Source organism: Tursiops truncatus, chromosome 2, assembly GCF_011762595.2.
Source record: "Tursiops truncatus isolate mTurTru1 chromosome 2, mTurTru1.mat.Y, whole genome shotgun sequence".
NCBI classification, from domain to species: domain Eukaryota; kingdom Metazoa; phylum Chordata; class Mammalia; order Artiodactyla; family Delphinidae; genus Tursiops; species Tursiops truncatus.
In genome coordinates this window covers 33,334,533-33,343,343 of record NC_047035.1, presented here as the reverse complement: position 1 = coordinate 33,343,343, position 8,811 = coordinate 33,334,533, and the positions used below count along the sequence as shown (strand labels likewise).

General features: G+C 48.9%; 1 long non-coding RNA gene across 1 annotated transcript; it reads left to right on the top strand.

The window, feature by feature from the left end:
• Positions 1-1,150: 1,150 nt before the first annotated feature.
• On the top strand, positions 1,151-8,583 carry LOC141277955 (uncharacterized). Its single transcript, XR_012329928.1, has 4 exons — positions 1,151-4,900; positions 6,456-6,489; positions 7,114-7,298; positions 8,383-8,583. It is a non-coding gene; the product is annotated as an uncharacterized lncRNA (long non-coding RNA).
• Positions 8,584-8,811: the final 228 nt, after the last annotated feature.

The following is an 8,811-nucleotide window of genomic DNA, read 5'->3' as shown; positions in this document are numbered from 1 at the left end:
TTAAGGGAGAGGAGGAGGGGTTGCTAGGAGGAGCACCCTTCCAGAGCCATATCCCCTCCTCTCACCCTGCACAAAACTGCGCAAGGCAGCACATCCTGTACAAGTTCTCGGTCCCAGAAACAGGGAGGAGAGGGATGGGAGGATCAGGGTTAAGGCCCTTCTGGGAGTACATGGGGTGGAGGCAACTGAATTCCTCTCCCAGTTCATGAGCTAATAGATATGAAAGCCCTTTGTACACTATGAAACAACATGCAAATGTAAAGTATTGCCATGGTGGTGGTTGTTGTTATTTGTTCTCTCTTTTGCCCCATGAGGTCAGCCCAGGTTCTGTCAACCTCAGGGCTCAATTTCTACTTAAGGACACAGAGCCTGGTCACATCCCCAGGCTCGCAGGAAGCCCTGTGGTCCGTGGCATTTTGAGTGCCTTGTCTCCCCATGCCCCTTCTGGCCAGGGGGCTCATTGTTTTGGTTCCACCCACCCGCGTCCCCATCTCTCCTGAAGCCACATCTCATTCATGCTTCCCCTGTACCCCATCCCATCCAGCTGGAGGTCAGCAGAGGCCTACCTGGTCTGAACCCCACATTGACACAAAGAGAAGGACCATGTAGGGGATTCCAGGGATGGTTCTCAACGAAGCTCGAAGTTGATTGTCTTCCTTGTCCCAATGCCTCTTCTTTGCACCCCAGCCCTTTCTCCCCCAGGCTACTACATACTCTGGCTGTTCCAGCTCGGAGCCCCATTGCCTTGCCCCTACTGTGGAGCCCACCTTTCTTAGGCAGCACCCGAAGCTAAGCCATTAAAGCCTACCAGTCCTGTGACCCATCCTCCGAAGCTCTGCTCTCCTGTTAGCGGCAGCCGCCTACGTACTCTAAGCTCTCAGTAGATCCTTCGTAAGCATGCAGCACTGTGGTAAGTGATGTGTGGGTATCGATGGGACATGGACGTCACCTTCGAGGGAGCTGTTAAAGAAATAAACACGTACCTAGAGACAGATATTCATTCAAGACAGTCAAGGCCATGAGTCGTATCCTATGTTCTGTGTAGCTCATGGAGTTCTCTAGAGTTCTATGGAGCTCAGAAGTGGGGCCCATCCTTCATGGAAGACGAATTTCATCTGGGCGGGGAGGACAGGGTAGACCTTGCTGCCCTAACACATTCTAGAGAGATGAAACTCTATCCTGTTTGTGGAAGACCTCCGGGGCTGGAGGTTTCACTGCAGCCCAGCAATCTGGTGGGCTGTTTTCCCTTTGGCCTCTCTCAGACGTGGCTGTCCACTACAGCTGAAGTTTCCTGCTTGTCCCCAGGAGATAGAGAACAGCTGGTCACCAGCCTCAGTGCGAGCACCTCAGTGGACGAGAAGATGGGCTGTACAGGAGCTCGGATACAGCTGAGAGCAGAGAAAACCAGCCTAGATGGGCCTTGAGGAAGATGACTGAGCGAGCAGCCCTTACCAGTCATCCGGTATCTGGTTTCCATGATTGACAGACACTTAATTAACCACCATTCCAAGATTGACAGACACTTAATTAACCACCATTCCAACAAGGGGGTGGGAGGCATTTGGGGATCTGTGGGAGACAAGAGATTCCCAGGTGTTCCCGGGTAGTGAGGCTGGTTAGGAAGGAAGGCGTGGCCAGGTCGGGAGAGGACCTGACTCCACAGTCTCAGAGCCGGGGAGTTTATGCTTCCAAACTGACGAGGCTGTGAAATGAGCGCTCTGTTGTGGCTTTCCTCTTCCTTCCCAATCCCCCTCACAAGAGCCCACCATGGCCACCATAACGGCCAACGTTTATTAAGCACGTATCATGGGCTCTTCATTGTGCTGAGATCCCGCTGACCTGAGATCCCACTGACCTGTCCCCAACTCACAGCAACTCTTTAAAATGGGTTGGGCGAGTAACCCCTACCGCAGACATGAGCAAAACTCAGGAGTCTGGTGATTTTCCCAGAGTCACACAGCTGTAAGTGGCCCAGAAGCCCCCAAACGAATTCCTGCTCTGGGTTCCCCTCTTTACCACGTGACCACGCGTAATCCACGTAACCCCTCCGTGAGGTCATGCACTGTTATTATCCACATTTCACAGATGAGGATATTGAGGCTCAAAGAGGTCAAGTGCCTTCCCCAAAGGTGTGCAAGGAGCAAGGGGGCAAAGTCAGGATTAAATCCCAGGCTTTCCGACTTCAGAGCTCACACTTGTAATCACCGGTCTCCACTTCCCACCTTCCCATCCCCCACATAGGAGCAGGCGGAGTTCAGCTCGCTTCTTCCAAAAAGAGTCACCTTCTCTGAGAGTAATGTGATCTGTAACATGAAAATGCATGTAGAGAAACACACCCCCGTATGAGGACAGGCTCCGCAGGGCCACGAAATGATGCTGCGGGAGACACAGGTGTGAAGGTGGCAGGGCCCGGGGGCAGGTGCCGGACACCATCTCACCCCACACTGTGCAGTGGACTTGGCATTTCATCTGCTCTTCCTAGACCCTCTAATTTTAAAAACAGGTCCCTTTTTAATGTCATGAGGACATAGAAAATTGTTGAGTGGAATATCATCATGCCGTCTTTTTTATTGCTTATTATGGGTTCATTGTTACTGGGTGGGGAGAAAAGGTGCCTCTTGGTAGAACATAAGGGCACACCTCCCAAGAGACTGTGTCCCCAAACACCAGCACTGTCACAGCAGACAGCATGCTGCAGGAGAAACTCACTTCACACAAAGGGAAGGGGAGGGTAGCCGCAGAAATGCACTCCACATCTCTAAGAAAGCAAAAAGGCCCCTCCTGCTGGGAACTTATGGGGCCAGGACTGGGGAGTTTGGGGGGACCTCATTTTCTGATCTGCCAGCCTCACACTACCTCCAAACTCTTCCTGAAACTGTTTCCTCAACCAGAGAGTTCAACCTGACTCACCTGAGAAGGAGACATAAGAGGAGCCCGTGGAGAATGGGATAGTTAAGTGACAAAGGACCAACTCCTGTCCAGACCTCCTACCCAGCAAAGGATTTAAGTGCCTGTTTTGTTCCCTGAGCTCCTATACTCCCTGCCCTACATATTCCCAGCAGGCCAGGAGGGCACGAATGGGGAGACCCAGCTTGGCTTCGTGGTCCCACCAAGACAGTTCTGGTGGTGCTGCAGCTCTGGGCCCAAGCAGTGAAGGCAGAGACGCAGCCCGGCTGCAGCGGGGACCAGGGGAACAGCTGGGGCACACGGAGCATCTTTATGGCAGCAGAAGGCACACTTAACCCAGGCCCCTCCTCCATCCTCCACCTGGTGGAGTTGAAGAGCTCAGGTCTTCCCAGAAGCCTCCCACCTGCAAGTCTGAACAAGGGGTCCTCACTGCCATCCATTCCTCTCAAGTGGACAAGGGCCACGTTCCTCGCTCTATGGTTTCTTGTACCTTGGTCTCTAAGGCTTTTATTGCTTGTATTGTCATTTACCTTTTCATGCCTATTAGTCTTGTTTCTGAGCGGGACTGTGTTGTTTCTGGACCGTATGCATAGCTGCATCCCCCATAATGCCCACAGGCACATAGTAGGGCTCAGCAGTTACTTGTTCAACAAGTGCCTGTGCAGGGAAAGTTAGGACCCGTCCCACATTCCCTGCTATTTCCCCACACAGCTACCACAGCACACGTCCTCCGTCACCTTCTCTCTTGGTTCATTTCTCTGTTTCCGCACTGAGTCCTGGAAATAGGACTCTTATCCACCCCTGTTGGAATCCTCCTTGCCCAGCACAGTGCCTGGCACACATCTGTTATTGGCACTCATTCACTTAACTTTTATTCCATTCCTTCTTCCACTGCTGTCTCATATGCTTCATACACATTCTCTTTGATATTTAAACCGCAATTCCATAAGAGTCCATAAAGTGGGTATTCTCCCATTTTACAGATGGAAAAACTGAGGCTCAGAGAACTTAACTGGGAACATCCAACTTATAAGAGGCAGAGGTAAGATTCAAACCCAGGCTCGCCTGGTGCCCAAACCCAAACGCCCTCTTGCAGGCCCGCAGCCACCTCAAGCCTCAAAGCAAGAGCCTCTCTTGTCAAACCCTTCCAGGCCTGTGGGATACAGAGGCTGCATCATCACCCTAGTAGGAAGCCTGCTTCTCCTGGGACCCAGGGAGAAGTCTCGGAGCTCGAACCTGGAGGTTTCCATCACCACGCTGGGAGCACGGGAAGCGGGTGTTTTTATTCCTCGTGGCCTCATGGCTGTTTCCTATAATGTATCCGCCCTGGAGAATGCCCGGAAGAGGTGGTTTCCGGCTGGCACAGGGAGGAGAGGGCCTCTTCCCACCCTGCAGAGAAGGGGTTTTCGCTCCAAAGCAGCAGCTCTCTCTGCCTTACCTTTGGACAGGGAGTATGGGCGGGTTTGAGTGCAGGGTCTGGATTCTGCCCCTTGTCTCTTCAGATCAATGAACAGTTATTAAGCATCCTCTAGGTATGAGAGACCGTCTGAGATGGACTCCTGGCATGGCCACCAACCAGCTGTGTGACCTTGAGAAAGGTATTCAATTGTGCTGAGGCTATTTCCCCATCTGAAAATGGGAGAACGATACTTATCTCATTGGGTTATTGGAACATTAATACAAAAATATAAGCAAGGAGCTTAGAACAATGCTTGGCACATAGCGAGTATTCAGCAAACGTTCAAAAGCATGTGAGAGATAAACAGACACGACCCTCCGTGTCAGTGTTCTCATCTGTAAATTGCTCCCAATTTGCCAGTGAGAAAGCTGACACCGATAGTAGTTGCTCCTAATTTACAGATGGGAAAATTGACATAGACAATAAGAGTGAAACCGGGACTTGAATCAAGAGGCCCTGGCTCCAAATCCTCTACCCTTCACAAGCCTCTGCCCTCCATTGTAGCTCTCACCGAAGAGCGAAGTGACACAGCTGGTGAGTGACAAAGCCAGGAGCCATCCCAATCCTGTAGAATCAGAATTAGGGAGTGACGAGGTGGGGTATTTATTATATTCACTCTTAATATAATGTATTTAATTAACTATAAGTTTGTATAATTTACCATTTAATAATGGCTGTGTTTAACAACTGACTCTCAAAATACCTGGAAACTTAGCAATCAGCTCTCATGAACCAATACTCTACAATGACCGATTACTTCTCAGGGCTCTTGTAAAACTGAAGGAGATAAGGTCAATGTCAACCATCGGTGGGCTGGAACCATCTGTGGGGCTTTGGGCAAGTTTCTTAACCTCCGTGTGCTTCAGATTTTCCCCATCTGTGAAATGAGGCTGTCATGAAGATTGCATGAGAAAATGTATGGAAAGAATCTAACCAGGGCAGATCCAGGGTGAGGCAAAATGCAACCTGTGATGAGAACCTACGGTACAAAATTCAACAAGGCGCTCCCTTCTCAGGGTTGCCCTAGTGCAGGGTCAGCAGTGGGGCGTGCCTTAAATTTTGTATGCTAAATGCCTCACTTGCCTCACCCTAGTCCCAACCCTATTCCTGGCACGTAGTAGGTAGTTGCTGTTATTACCACAAGAGCTTCCAGGAGGGTGTAACCTATCAGGGTAAATAAGACTTACAGACCGGAAAAGTTACCTAACAATATGTTGTTTGTGAGAAAAACAACCGCACGGTACACTGTCTTAGGCATATGGTAGATACCCCACGAGCCTTTCAGATAATGGGGGTTAAATTTCCACAATAATCTTCACAGCCTGAGGATACTGAACCATCTCTAAGAGACCCAGGGTTGTCTCTGGAAACGGCCACTGAAAGCAAGAATTTCTTTGCATTAATTTGAAAGATAAAAACACTAGTCCTCAAATGAACTTTCTACTACATAGTAGGTAAATAATATGTCTTATTTTTCTCCCCCAAAATCTTTTCCAGTAAAATTGACACCCGGGGGAGATGGGCCTGCTGACCTGTGGTTTCCCAAGCTCCCTGACACCCCACTGTGCTCCAACCACTCCTGGGGGTGATGGGGGTGGAGGACGCTGCTCAGACGCTGGCTGTGTTCTGTCCGGAGAAGGAGAGAGCTGTGCAGGCTGAAGGCAGTGAGATGTCTCTGGTTGAGGGATAGGGAAGGGGTACTGGGGGGTGGATTAGAGAAACAGGACCAGTAGGCCATATAGAGGAAGAGAGACGTAGAAAGAGATTTGCGGTGAGGGGTTGGCTCAGGTGATTACGGAGGCTGAGAAGTCCCACCATCTGCCATCTGCAAGCATGAGGCCCAGGAAAGCTGGAGGTGTAGTTCCAGTCCAAACCTGAAGGCCTGAGAACCGCAGGGGCTGACGGTGTCAATCCCAGTCCAAGACCAGGTCCAAAAGCCTAAGAACTGGGGGGCACATGGTGTAAATTCCAGCCTGCGTCCGAAGGCCTCAGAGCCAGGAGGACCAACATCAGAGGACAGGAGAAGATGGACATCCCAGTTCAAGCAAAGAGCAAATGTGTCCTCCATCCACTTTTTTGTTTTTTTCAGGCCCTCAGTGTTTGGATGATGCCTCCCTGCACCGGTGAGGATGACCTTTACTCAGTCTACAGGAAACACCCTCACAGACACATCCAGAAAAATGTCTGACTGGCCATCTGGGCATCCTTTAGCCCAGTCCGGTTGACACATAAAATTAACCGTCACAGGGTTGATGCCTTCAAGATTCCTGAAGTGTGTAACATTTTGAAGGAAGTCAATTCTTAAATCTCTAAATCACTTCTCTTCAATGCAATATTTGAGCAAATTCTGGACTAACAGTGAGGTATTTTGATAGCACTGGATTTAGAATGAAAAGACTTGGTTTTGTGGCAAGTAGATGGGCTATTGCTTAGGGCTGGGAGGGTTTGTGGGGGAATGAGGGTGGATGGCTAAGGGATGTGGGACTTCTTTTGGGGGTAATGATGAAAATGTTCTAAAATGGCCTCTAGTGATGGTTGCACAACTCTGTGAATATACTAAAAACCATTGAATTGTACATACTAAATGGGTGAACTAGATGGTATGTGAATTATATCTCAAAAAACTATTTTTAAAATTTTTTAATTCAAACTTTTATGTGGTATAGTCATGAAAAATAAAAAATACTTTTAAAAAAAATAAATCCCTTACTACCTCCATAACCTTGGGTTATTCATTTGATTTCTAGAAGCCTCAATTTCTCCATCTGTAAAATGGGGACCATAGTGAGGAGCCAACGAAACGAGAGCCCTTCAAGGTGAAGAGTTTCTCCACCAACAGTCACACGGCTATGAGCTGGTTGACCATGTGAAGAGCCTCAGTCGATGACACCAAAAGCCAAGAAGAAATTCCCTTCGGCTTCCAAGAGTCATGGTGAGCACTGCAGTGCGGGTCACTCACACAGATCAGTCCTAACCCAAGCATGTTTGAGCTCTGCATGCTTCGTTCACATCCAGCTGGTCCCATGTAGAGATACTGCAAGAATATTTCTGCTTCCTGGGTTGGAAGGAGGGGCTTCCATTATGATCACTGCACACTTGATGTCTTAATATTGGTGTTTGCACCTTTCAGAAAGACCACGCCACCAGGGCACAAGGATGCGGCCAGAGCCTCCCAGCCCTTCTTCACATAGAAGTGTAGCCCCTGAGTCTGGGAGGATCTCCTAGCCCTTAAGGCGTGTTGGCCTTGGGGTCTCTCTCCTCCCTGCCCAGTCTGGCTCTGCAGACTTTGGGGAACACACCTAGATTTGCTCTCTTCTGAGCCCAACGGTGATGTAAGAGAACAGTGGGTTTCTACAGGGCAGCTCGGGTCACTTAGGAAGAGCAGGGTGGAGAAGGAGAAAAGGCCAGGGACCTGCAGGAGGCATTTGAACATGAGCTGTGATGGTGGGGAGGTGGGTAACCCAAAGGTGGAGGTGTGACCCCAGGCAGCCCAAGGAACACCTATGGCTGGGCACGTGCTCCCCCATTCATGTCTTGACAAGAACTGTCACTCCACACAAGGTAAAGGGCAGAGCCATACTATAGAGTGGGTCAAAGCTCTTTGGCTAGCTTTCTGTATGTGTATTTCTTCTGCCTTTTACGCAGAGAGGTGAATTAATACCTCTTGGTGACGCCACCTACGTTTGAAGTAGCTGCTAAATTTCCTAAGCTCAAAAGTAAACTTTCTTTAATGGGTGATTAAACCAAGGGAAGCAGTAACATCATATGTGATTCACTTATCTACGTTTTTTTCTATAAAAATATCTTAAGGAAAAAAAACATTTTGCTTATAAAGCTAAGCAAGTACGGGGCTTTAAAACAGTAAACCACTAAATACAAATTATGTGTCCTTAACTCAATTCACTGTTACAAACATCCCCGTCCAACCCTGGTTGCTCTTCACAGAAAAATAATGAATTTTGTCCTTGGTCCTTTTACTCTGGGATCCATGACGTGCTTCACGTCTCTCTCTACAGCCCCCTCTCCCTCCCACGGGGGCATCCCAGAAGCTGGTGTCTGCTCCAGGGCTCCAAACTGGAAGCACACAACATCCCTGTGCCTCCTGATCAGCCTCTCTCTCAGTTATCCCTCGGTTCTCCAGTCGGCTTCTTAAAGGGGTAAACCCTTTACCTTCTGAAATTCTATTTTAAAAAAATAAATAAACGAATAAACTATCACATGCTTTCAAAAACATTTACCCAGTTTTCTTTACAGTTCCCAGTGGAGCCAGCATTGGGCAAAATAATGAAGTAGAACCAGTGTCTTCTTTGGGCCAATCTCTTCCCTCTTTCCTTATGCTTCCCTCTCCACCCACACGTTACAAGTTAGGGTTCTTAGCTGCAAGTGGCAGAAATAAAGTCTGGCTGATTCAAGCCAGATAGAAATTCACTAAGAGGATACTGTGT